The sequence below is a fragment of the Toxotes jaculatrix genome, chromosome 10 (assembly GCF_017976425.1).
Source record: "Toxotes jaculatrix isolate fToxJac2 chromosome 10, fToxJac2.pri, whole genome shotgun sequence".
In the NCBI taxonomy this organism is placed as follows: Eukaryota; Metazoa; Chordata; class Actinopteri; family Toxotidae; genus Toxotes; species Toxotes jaculatrix.
The window spans coordinates 26,246,702-26,258,601 of record NC_054403.1 but is presented as its reverse complement, the minus strand read 5'-3'; the positions used below and the strand labels follow the sequence as shown (position 1 = coordinate 26,258,601).

General features: G+C 42.6%; 1 protein-coding gene across 1 annotated transcript in view; it reads left to right on the top strand.

The window, feature by feature from the left end:
* Positions 1–2,261: 2,261 nt before the first annotated feature.
* The window catches only part of htr4 (5-hydroxytryptamine receptor 4), a 121,910-nt gene continuing 112,271 nt past the window's right edge, over positions 2,262–11,900 (top strand). The window contains exon 1 of the mRNA XM_041048259.1: positions 2,262–2,499. The gene's annotated coding sequence lies outside the window, so the exon portion shown is untranslated. The remainder of the gene's footprint in view (positions 2,500–11,900) is intronic.

The following is an 11,900-nucleotide window of genomic DNA, read 5'->3' as shown; positions in this document are numbered from 1 at the left end:
TTAATGGCTGATTAGGATGATTAGGATGAGTTATGTAGAAATGATCTGTAGTGTCTGACATGGAATATGAGAGAGAGACAGAGACACAGGGTAGTTGTGTTTTGTTGTTGCAACCAACCTGAAACATAGAGCTTTCATTGTTCAGCTCTTTCTTATCGGTGTTTCCTCATTATTATCACTGAATTAAAGAGTCGATTCAGTTTGGTGAGCTTGTGGTAAAGTTACATGCATAGTGAGGACCAATGACTTCTTCATTCACATGTGCTACGAGCAGCCTACAGCAAGATAAGTTGTATTGTGCAACATCTGCTTTTGTTCAATAGCCTACATACTTACTGCACAGTCAAAGACAAAGCAATCAGTCTGCACATTTCCATGTGGAAAAATGAGATTATGTTTTTGTAATATCATAAATATCGTCTTATTTTGTGCAATTCTGCAGCGTATACTGTCCCACTCTGAAACCTTTGCTCATTATCACTGTGTGAATACAGAGAAACTCAAACTTTTTTTCTACTATATTCTGCTACTTTTCTCTATCTCCCTGTGCACGCTAAGAACAAACATTAAGTTCAGTTCCTTATATGTGGACATATTTGGCGAGTAAATCAGACTGTGACTCAGAGTGAGAGGAGGTTTGTAGCCTCTTCATCGTTCTGTTGCGAGCTCTCCTCTGTGTTTGCTTTCTCTGATGAATAAATCGTGGGTGCGACAATGGATCAGCCTTAGGCCATCTGTCCGGCCGTCATGCATCGGACACCAGTGATTGAATTTTGACAGAACTTGAGGGATTGTTATGTGTTGTTGGTCTGTTTTGTCTCTCTTAAAATTACAGTTTGGGCTAAAGGCGGAAATCAATTTGTCAGTTTTGCCTAAAAGTGGAAAAAATTGTAATTTCAGGGTTACACTGCCAACTGTATGTGCTCATTCTTCCTTAAGTTGCATTTAAAGTCTCCGACGCCATTGACTAAATGATGCATCTTCATTTCCATCATTCGAAATGGCAGCGATTGGCCCAAGGCAGAATTCTAGTTATGGCTCAAACAAAGGTGACACAGTCATTACTAACTGGCCTGGATAAGAGATACCTGGAAGGAGAGAGACTAATGCAATAAAGAGGGCAACAGAAACTCAGAGGGAGAGAAATACTTAAAGCTCAGATCATTTCAGTTCAAAAGATAAATGTGATGATGGAGAAATGAGCAAAAGATGAAAGAATGGAGGGATGCCAGGGGACAGACAGACAGATGAGTCAGAGATGAGAAGGCGAGAGCTGGAGTTCAACACCAGAACCGTTTCTAACGATGAGAGGGAGTAAACGTCCAGCTCACCTACAGTATGTTCCTGACCCGGAGCAGCGATGTTTTATTTACTCACCAATTTACAGAAAAATGGAATTAATATTAAGCTTTATTCATTGACTTGTACAGATTTTTTTTTTTAATGTGTCCCTTTCAGGAGTAGCTATTTCCAATCTAATAATCCTACTCACACCACCCTCTAGTGGTTGCTGCAGGCGCTGCCACACTCTGTTTACTGTAACATCTGTCACGTTGCACACTACAGCAGCAGTACAACATCACAGCTGGATGTGGCCAGAGCTTCAACAGACCACACCTGTCCACACCTCCAACAGTGCTTTCACACCTGTCATTAAAAGGCCGCTGCTCCTGAGGCCAATTAGAGAAAGAGAAGAAGAATTAAAGTCACTTTCTGAACTCAAAACATTATAAACTGGAGATGCAAGTAAAACTGGAGATATGTTTGCACTCGATATATCAGCTTATAGAACATTTCTAACAAATGCATCAGAATTAGCATCAGCTATGATGCAGATGAATGAAGCCACAAAGTCTCAGGCATTTATCTGCAGTCAAGGTCAAAATTACACTTTTCCATTTAAAGGTCAATGAAAAGGGAAAGCAGAGAGAGAGAGAGAGGGGGAGAGAGAGAGAGAGAGAGGGGGAGAGATGGACGGATGCTTCCTTCACTAAAGGGCTTAAGAGGAGGGACTACACCAGAGCGGGTTAATGTCTGCTGTGAGTTCAGGGAGAGCGACATAACGCAACATCTCCGCCGTCGACTCCGCACAGTCCCGGTAAGACTCCGTGCTGTGTCTCCAAATATCTGCGGGGACTCCTCACTTCTCCACGGACCCGCCACGGGCTCCCCACGCGGTTTCCCCACTTTGCCCCGGGATCTCTCTCTTCACGGTCTCTCCCCGGTGTCTCCAGTGGCGCGCACTGCCCGTCGGTTCCCTGTGCTTTTTGCGCACGGACACTTCTCCACATTCCCACTTGTGCTGCTCTCCTCTCATCATTTCACTTCCCCGACGAGTCCCGAGCGACAGGCACAACCTCGGGGCTGCAGTGCTTTCTCTTTTCCGGCTTCAGTAATTAGTGTCGCGTTGAGCTCGGACTGAAGAACAATGTGATTTTGGCTCATGGGGATTTAGTGTCGTGACATGCTTTCAGGACCCGGCGTCTTCACAGAGAAATGGTGAGTTAAATCCGCTTTCAGTCTCGCAGATTATCAGTCCGCTGCGCGCGTTTCCAACTCGTTTGCCATGACCTCTGTAGATAAGGTGAGGAAGTGTGACCTTCCTCAAATGAAAAAAAAAAAAAAGCAATCTTAATATTCTTATGTTCCCTCTGTAATTTGGAGTTTGTGGCACTCACACGTGAGTTTAAGTCACCTTGGAAGTCTTTAGATTTAATTTTAGAGACATTTCATGATCAAGTTTTGTGCACTAAATTGTGTAATAGAATTCCAATCATTCCAATTGAACATGTGATGGCAGTGACGGTTTAGTGTGATGATGATGATGTGTGTGTGTGTTCATCCCATAATGTTAAATAACAGGTTCAAGTTGACAAAGTTTGTTCTTCCTCTCAGAGTAAAACGTGTAAAATAAGTACCGCGGTTTGTGGGTTTCATGCCCGGGACTCGTTCGGCCTCCACGTGTAGGAACTCCCGGCCATTTCCCGCTTCATATCGATCGGTCTTAATGTGGAGTGCATACTTTTCCATACATGTGGTTCCGGAGTTGTGAGGCAGAGTTGCCGCGCCCTTTTCTGTTCCGATCAGTAATCTATCGATAAGGAGGGCTGTAGATCCACAGAGTGGATTGACTGTCAGCTGTCACGTTGTCTGCGTGAGGCAGGAGGCTGTAACGACCCTCGGGATCCTGTAAGTCAGCAGATACGGATGGACAAGAAGCGCCGGGTTATTGTGAGTTAAGAGTTACAGCAACTGACTGTTTAATTGTCACTGTTTTGAAGCTTTTTCTCATTTAGTGAATTTGTATTAGTGTGTTCTTTTATGTGGTTTTACCCGATCAATCTGCGGTTCTTTGTGAGGGCTGCTCGCATTTCTTTTTCTTTCTTTTTTTTCTTGTAAAGGGACTTAATGAGTTTTTTTTATTAGAATATGTATTTCGGTTTTCTACTCTTGAGTTTTATTCTGAACAGGGATGTACAGGGATGTTTGAATCAAAGGAGACGCCTCCTTTTACACGACTTAAGCCATGCAAATGAAAAAGTATATTGCAAATTTCCTTTTTTTAACAGCAGTGATGATTTTCTGATTTTTAGAAGTTTATGTTTTGGAGGAAGGACAGTGAAACGTTCGGTCAGATTCATTACAAACAGACAATTACAGATTGTCCTGTTTCCTTGCTTTTACATTCAATGTTTGACAAATTGCTTCTCATAGACCAGTTCTAAAATGTATTTGTCATTTGTAGCTGAAACACTTCACTTGTACTTGACTGGTTTTACAATGCAGTTAGTTAAATGCCTTGTTTATTACAGTTATGTAATGTTTATGGATCAGACACGCAGCGAATCAGCGTACCTGGATCAAAGGTGCAGGTGCAGTGTGTCCTTATATTGACTGATATGATGATCAGAGGATCACAGCTGTATCATTTACAGTTCACACTCTCTCCATCTCGCCCACGACCACTCAGAGCCTGCAGCCATGTGAGACAGACTGGAGCGTAGCCAGTGTACTTGCAATTTTACAGTCACTTGGGATGTAAGTTATACATCAGTGTGGGTGTCAGGGCTCCTCAGACTAACTCCTTTCTGACCTCCTGTTTTAGTTTTAAGTTTTTCTTCTTAAAAATGCTTAAAATCTGTCTTTAATTTATTTTTTCTTTCTGCTTATGTAAGTCCTGCAGACTTGCACGTACACACGTTTTGCACTGGAACAATACACTTACAGTCAGGAGTGCGCACAGGGGCATCAGGAAAACAAAATGCCCGCTTTTAGACGAGATACAAAGGAAATAGCTGGTGAGCAGCAGCAGCTCTCCAGTTTTTTGAATTGAGTGCTGGATGTGTATTTGTCCCTCCACACAATAATAAGAAGAAGCTCTTCTCCAGATGCGCTTGTGATTGTATTGACTTTTATTGCTTTGCTTTCCTGCAGAGCTCAAGTTGTGCTGTTGCATTTTTTTGGATAGTCTGTTTACAGTGCTGTGTGGGTCCCTCTCTACCAATGATTACCTTGAAACGCTGTGTGGTTGTGCACATGTATATGCATATATTTGTGTGTGTGTGAGGTTTTGCATCCGGACTGAGGCTGTGTTTGCACTGGATTTTACAAGTCATTGTCTTCTGTCGAAATTTTACTTTTATTTTTTACTGCCATAGGGAGCAGTGGACAAACTGAACATTTATCATTACTGAATTAAATAGTTGGGAGTTGAACTGGTAAAACTGGTTACTTACTATGAAATATGTTTTCTTTGGTGGCTGATGAGAGTCGAGTTTTAAGAAAAAAATATTAGTCTGTGGCAACATTTGGGGAGAATCTGTCATTAATTTTGACATTTGATGAAGTGTGTGCAGTTGGAGGAGACCCCGGGGAAGAACACGCTGGAGAGACTGTAAATCTCAATAATCATAAAGCTTGTGGGGCCTGGGAATGCCTCCGGAGTCCCCGTGAGGACCTGCAGGAAGTGATGGCGAGGCTTGTGTGGCCCAGATGTGGGTTAGTGACATTAGTGATTAATTTTTTTTTTTCAGGTAAAACTGAATCTGAACCAGAGCCTGTTAGCAGCATGGATCATGTTTCTACACTTAAAGCTGCATTAGGTGCTTTTTAAGTGTTCCGTGGCCACTAGAGGGCAGAGTTTAGTTTTTAAAACAAACTCAGCAACAAACCTTGACTTTGTCTTACAGTTAACATCTTGGCACATAGATTTGCTTGGACATCATGCAGATACAGCAGAAAATCTCTGGCTCTCTTTGGTTTGCTAGCTGCCCGTCTCTCTCGTTTGTTTTGGCCTCCTGCTGTTTCTTGCTGTACGGGCAGGGTTTTATTGGACTGTAGGAACTCGTGCGTTAGAGGGAGCGGGTTTGTTTCGAAGGTCAGCGAAAGCTTTTGGACTTTAACCTGATGGATCAACACAGATGAAATTGGTTGAAAGCCTCTCAAAGCTGTGGAGTGGGGGGTTGATTATGGGTAATGTATGTTCCTGGAGAGCTTAAGTCTGAGCACTGACCCACAGTTTTTTGGGATAATGCATTTTTATCTCAACACTGAACTGAAGACAGTGATGTGCTTTTTACTCTGTCATGCACAGTTTGTCCGTCCTCTTCGCCGCTCTGCGTTCAGGAGCAGATCTGACAGTGATCATGCTGTTCCTGTGATCAACATGCAAAAAAAAAGCAAGTCAATAGAGATGTCAAAGAAAATGATTCTCGTATTGACGAGTGCGGTAACACACAGACTGGTACGCATGGTACAGAACAACAGCAGCTGACATTCAGAGCAGGACATACAGTGCTTTACACCGCTCACATGTTGATATTCAGCGCTCATGTTCCTCAGATGTTTTTTCTTGTATAGCTCATTTTTTTATGATCTTAAACTGTTGTGTACTCACCAGACTTTTGAATGCAGAAGAAGGATTTGCACTCTTTTGTACTAGCGAAATAAAAAAGATGAAAATCCAGGGCTCTACAAATTATGTGCATATGCAAATAATCTTCATTAATGACTTTGTTTCGGGCAGACATAATGCTGATCAGACCTGCCCTTGTTGTCCATATCTTGCAGAGAAAAATAAGCAGCTGTCTTTTTTTTTTTTGTCTTACATTTGTCATCATCTTCCCCCCAGATCTGAGTTGTCTGTACTACGACTGTCCTTTATTTGTCATGCATGGATGTTTTGGGGTTCGGTGGGTTGAGGGACCAATTACAAAATATTGACAGTGTATGTTTTGAGCTTGCATGGTCAGTTGTCTTAATTTCCTTTAATTTCGCTTCATTATTCAGCCAAACGTTTTTTTTTTTTTGGGAGGAGGCAGTGTATTTTATCAGAAACAAGTGCCGTGTCTCTCCTTCAGTGTCATTTTCAGTCAACATGGAAGCAACGGCAGCATTTAATGGAAGCAGTTAAATAATGTTTTTCATGATGATCGAAGAAATGTGCTGATTTAAGAGCTGCTATCTGTGTAAGCCAATTTACAACAACCTGTACAACGGCACCAGTCTCCCTCATATTTATTGCCTTTTTTTATTGCAATTTTTCTGTTTTCTATTTTTCTGGCTCTGGCACATGAAGATGACTTCCCCAGTGTTAATCCTGCCTACGAAGCTCTGATAGGTGGATTGTAACCCCAGATTTATTTGAACACTGACAAAACTGAAGATGTAGGAAGGAATTGTAGAGGTTGAGAACCGGGCTAGTTGTGTGCTGCTGGGTATCCTCGTAATATTTGCCAATGCAAAACGGGTGCAGATTAACATAATGTGGCTCTGTGGTTAGCGTGGTGCTGGAGGATTTATTTTTGACTGTAACCTTTAGTTTTTTTTGTTAATTGAGATTTATACAAGTGACCAAAGTGGAGCTGCAGGGTTTTCACGTGACAGTAAGCTTGTACACACTTTCTCTCTCTCTCTCTTTCAGCTGTGTAGAGTGATCATAATGAGCTTATGCAACAATCCGGCAGTTTGGGTCAATAACTGCATCTGCTGGACACACACACCCACACACACACACACACACACACACACTCACGCACACACACGCACACACAGACAAAAGAGCATCTGTTGATCAATAGTCACTTCTCTCCCTCTCTTGCTCTCCCTCCCTCCACCTGACTCTTTCGCTCGCTCTTCTCTCTGTCGTCTTCACACCTGACAGTGTGACAGCACAGTGCTCAGGGGCTGGGCCGCATAATTAACTGCATTAGAATCACAATGTTGATCAATTGCAGCGTTTGCATTTAGATGACACGTACTTGAAACCAAGGAGCCTCTCGCATGTGACGTGTAGAAGCGACAGGAGCATGTAGAAACAGCCAGGCTGCATCGGAACGTGAAGAAGTAGAAGGGAGGGTGAGCAAAGCGGCTGAGGAAATAATGTCAGCTTAACAATGTAGATCCATTCATGATATGAAAATTTGCCTGTGTGAAGATGAGTAGTGGGCAGACAAAGAAACCTGCTGCTGTACCACAGATTTACTAACTGAAATAAACGAGGGTAAAAGGAATCATAGACTTGTTTTTTCATCAGTGAGCTGGTACTGCAGCATGAAACTGTTGCCGGCCTCTAAGCTGTGTTTGCATCAGTCAGTCCACATGGACCACAGTGGGAAGGAAAGGGGGGGACACTCCAGCCTCATGTCTCTTGCTGCCATTTCGGACCATTAGCGGATCAAATAAGCACCAAGAGATACTTGAAAAGTTTTATTCGAACCAACTTCTAACCCCAAATCAATCATGGCTACACTGTGTTAAAAGGACTGATGGGGAGAATGCTTTAGGAATATAGCAGATTGTAGTACAAGTAGTTTTGCACAACTTTCTCATCCTTCATTGATGTAAGGAGACCAGGTCTTATTGGAGACCAGACCTTTATTTGAATACCTACTTTTATTTATGGTCATAATAAATCTGTTCCACGCGGCTTAGCTCTCTGAAATATTGGTCTAACCCAGTACTCGACTACACATGCAGCTCTCTTCTGTATGGAGAAACAAGTGCACACACACACACACACACACACACGCACACAGGCACACACACACGCACAGGCACAAACCGACTAATTCAAACATGAGAATGCAGTGTTGGGGCAGAAGATGTGATTTGCATATTGTTCAGCAGCATCAGAATGAGGTGGAAATCTCTGCGATCCTCTCAGCCTGTTGTGTGCGTTGGAGCTGCTGAATAGAGGTAATTACCTCCAGTGCTTGACACGTTCCACTGTCAGATCTGCTTCTGAGTGCAGCTTTAGCAAAACACACCGAGGCTCTAATATCACGCCGTCCCTGACAAGAACCAGGGCGGTGGGAGCTGACAGAGTGGGAGGAATCACAGCGTCTCCAGAGATGATGATGGTTAAAGAAAAAAAAAAAAGTCAGGAAACAAATTATGTTTTTGTGATTTGAGAAGCAGAGCTGTCTGTGACTAGCTTTGATTTCATTATCAGCCTCAGCATCACTATGTGGGTGGGTCTCTGTGTGAGCGTGTATCTTCTAACACAGGAGCCCAGCCTGTCAACACGGTCGACTTTCATGTTTAACCTTTAGCTTCGCGCAATAAAAACGATTTAAGAGAGATCTGTCCTTTTTCCAGCTGTCCACCAGATGTCCTCGGACTTTCCCTCCTTCTCACATCACCTGACTGCCCCACCCTTCCACACACCTGCTCCCACTCTCCCCACCTTCACCTGATTCCTTAATCAGCCTTCCACTACTTACACCAGTTCACTTCCTTTGTTCCATACCAGATCATGTGAGAAGAACGAACCAGTGCATGTTGTGTTTTTGGTCAATAAATAGCTTAAATAACTGATTCATGTTCCTGCACTTGGACCCTCCATAGGCCCGGTGGTTTAAAGCCCTGACCCTGTATTCTCAACCTACCCTGTCCGAGCATTAAGATGACCAATGTTGACATATTCTTAAAACATGTCCTCTTGTGACCGTGTGAATTATGGCAGTTTGTCAGAAGCAAAGGGGGTGGGACGCTGAGACAAACTGTCTTAGAGAGGACGCCTCAGAGATTGTGACTTTGACACAGGAGACCTACATTTCCAGTTTTTCTACCGTCAGTGAATGTAGGTTTGTTTTAACCATGGCTACAATCTTTCCTGAATATAAGACCTTTCAGTGACCTATTGTGTTGAAATTTGAAGGACTTTTTATTGCATATTCAAACAATATTATTGCACTAAAAAGCCACTGTATGTAAGTCAGTTCTAAGTCTTTTATTGTGTGCAAGCAGGGAATAACTTAACAGAAAGAAAAGAGTAGGTGGATGATAAAGAGGCATTACTGACCAGCCAGGGTTAAAGAGAGGGGAGAAGACAGAGACAGAAACAGAGGGAGAGAGAGGGAGAGAGGTGGGTGAGGGACGAGCTGAGGGCAACGAGAGTTCATGAGTACAAAAAGAGAAAAGGATGACAGAGAGAAAGGGAGAGCGGTGGGCAGAAAAGGGAGACACACACAGTGAGAGGAAGGGTTGAGAGACAGTGGTTCAGTGTGGAAGAGAAAGAGTGTGAGTTTATTTCTGGTGTTTCACCTCAGGCAGTCAGAGAACACAGAGGGATTCTGGTCGAGCAGTGACAACTTCATTCAGCCAAAACCAAAACGGAGAAGTTAGAGCTCCATTAGAGGAGGAGTTTTTAGTTCGTCGTAGACGTTTGCTGCTGTGTGTGCAGACAGATATATTCATCTTTACAAAATGCTCCCAAACTAAAAAGAAAAAACAAAATAGAAGAAGGCTAGAAGCATAAACATACACTTCTTGGTTAAATGTATGAAAAGTGACTTTAGTGTGAGCTGTTCTCTGGCTGGTGCAGACAGCTCAGTTTATTTAAAAGCCAAGTTTTCCTGTGCCATCAGAGAAAAGAGACGTCAGACGTGAGAATGATCAGTGAAAATTGGAGTGGAACATGTCCAGTGCAGACGCTGTGTCAGACATCAGAAGTGTAAATAATCACATTTAAAGGGCCCCTCAGGGTTAAAGGCACAGTGAAGTGGAAAAATAGATTTAATCCGAACCCTGTATCCCTTCGTTAGTTATTCCTTTATCTCCTGTTGTCAAAAACTATTTTTTGAGTAATTTTATAACAAAATCTCTCTGCTCTCTTGTCCTGGATGAGGATCTCTCTCCACCGTTAGCTGGTGTGTTTAGCTGGATCTCAGTTTACAAATACCTTTAGCACATTTCCAGAGGATGTGGTTCAGGTCTAATGATGTGGTGAGAAAATAGGGGACTTGGGAATTAGGTCAGTGCTGGTCCAGTGCAAGCATGTGCATGTGTGTGTGTGTGTCTATATGCCTGTGTGTGTTGGGTGTGTGTCTGTATAAGTGTGGACACAATACCATAAACACAGCTTATAAGGTTGAATTTTTTATTAGACTGTCAGAATGTTGTTGATTCTATTTCAAGTGTTTGGTGTATCACAGGCTTGTATCTGTTTATGTTTATGAACATGTGTATGGAGCTTTTTTTTTTAGTGTGTGTGTGTGTATCCGTGTTTGTGCGTCTCTAACAGGCTGCGATAATGAATCCAGCAGAGCTGAACTTCTGAAACGACGTTCGGATGCAGATTAATTGGATCTCGCTGCCTAAATGTTTTCATGCTCTCCTCGGGCAGTAAATTAGCCCACGGTAATGTTTTCTCTTAAAGCTGTTTACATCAAACTCTGCGCACACAGATTTGATTCAGTAACACAAACATTTCTCAACGGCAGTGCCGCTCTGCAGGCAGGAATAAATCTGATTGGTTCCAGCCATCGTCAGTGGGTGGAGCCAAAGAAAGTTCTTATTGCTGGTCAACATTAAGCTAAAGCTTTAACACAAAAACACAAACGTTACAAAGATGTAGCTGAGATTGGTTTCACTTTTATACTTTTTAAGGTCGTCATGCTCCTCCATGGCTTTGCCCACCTACGTACTGTTTACCTGTAAACATCAAACTGGCTGTCAGCATCATTTCCTGTCCGAGGCAGTGAAGGCCTGCGCTTTGATGAGGAAAGCATTATGTAAATTGCCCATTGTCCTGAACAAGAGTAAGCAAGTATGAAAACAGATGAGCAGAGTGAAACCTGAGGCAGGATCAGGTTCAGAAAAAGGTTCTAATGCATGTGAACGTGTGAATATGAAGGAGCATTTCATTATGTCACACTTTCAGTACCTAGTGCTACAAATGTACAAGGCCATGGTCCACATTCAGAATCTGTCATACCCTGAGTTTCCAATATCATGGTCATTGCTTGAGTTTTCTGTTTTGACAGTAGCTGTTCAGTTAGCCGTCGTTTGCTCTGAATCACTTTATATCTCCCACTAATAAAATGCTTTTACTTCAGAAAACAACTTCCACCGTGCCTTTTTAGGTTTTATATCCTCGAGCAAGCATTTTTGTGTTGTTGATGCTCATTTTCAGCTTTTACAGGAATATTATCCTCAGTGCTCTCACGCTCTGACCAGTGCTCTCTCTGCTATTCTTGTAAAGTTGGCGTTATTGGAGTTGAATTCATTCTGCTTGTACACTCTCTCTAAGTCACTCTGGATAAGAGTGTCAGCTAAATTCCCAAAATGTTGGAAAGCAAATGTATTCCCTCATTATTTATAAATGCAGGCTGCAGGCTGGTGGAGTCTGCCTTCACCTCCAATAAGACTCAGGCACTTTCTTCAAGCCGAAACACAGGGAGCTATGTACTGCTCAGGTCTTTGTGTTTTCTCCTCCCTGACTTTTGATTTGTGTCTAAATAATTTTGTGGTGACACAGTATCTGCGTTGTATTTAAAGGGGTTTTTTTGTTGTTGATGCGACAGTAGTTTTTGTGTTTTTCTCCATTTATGTTGGATGAGATTGGCCTTTATACCTGCCTCTTTGAATAGTATAATTGTGCAGTTGACTGGTTTACA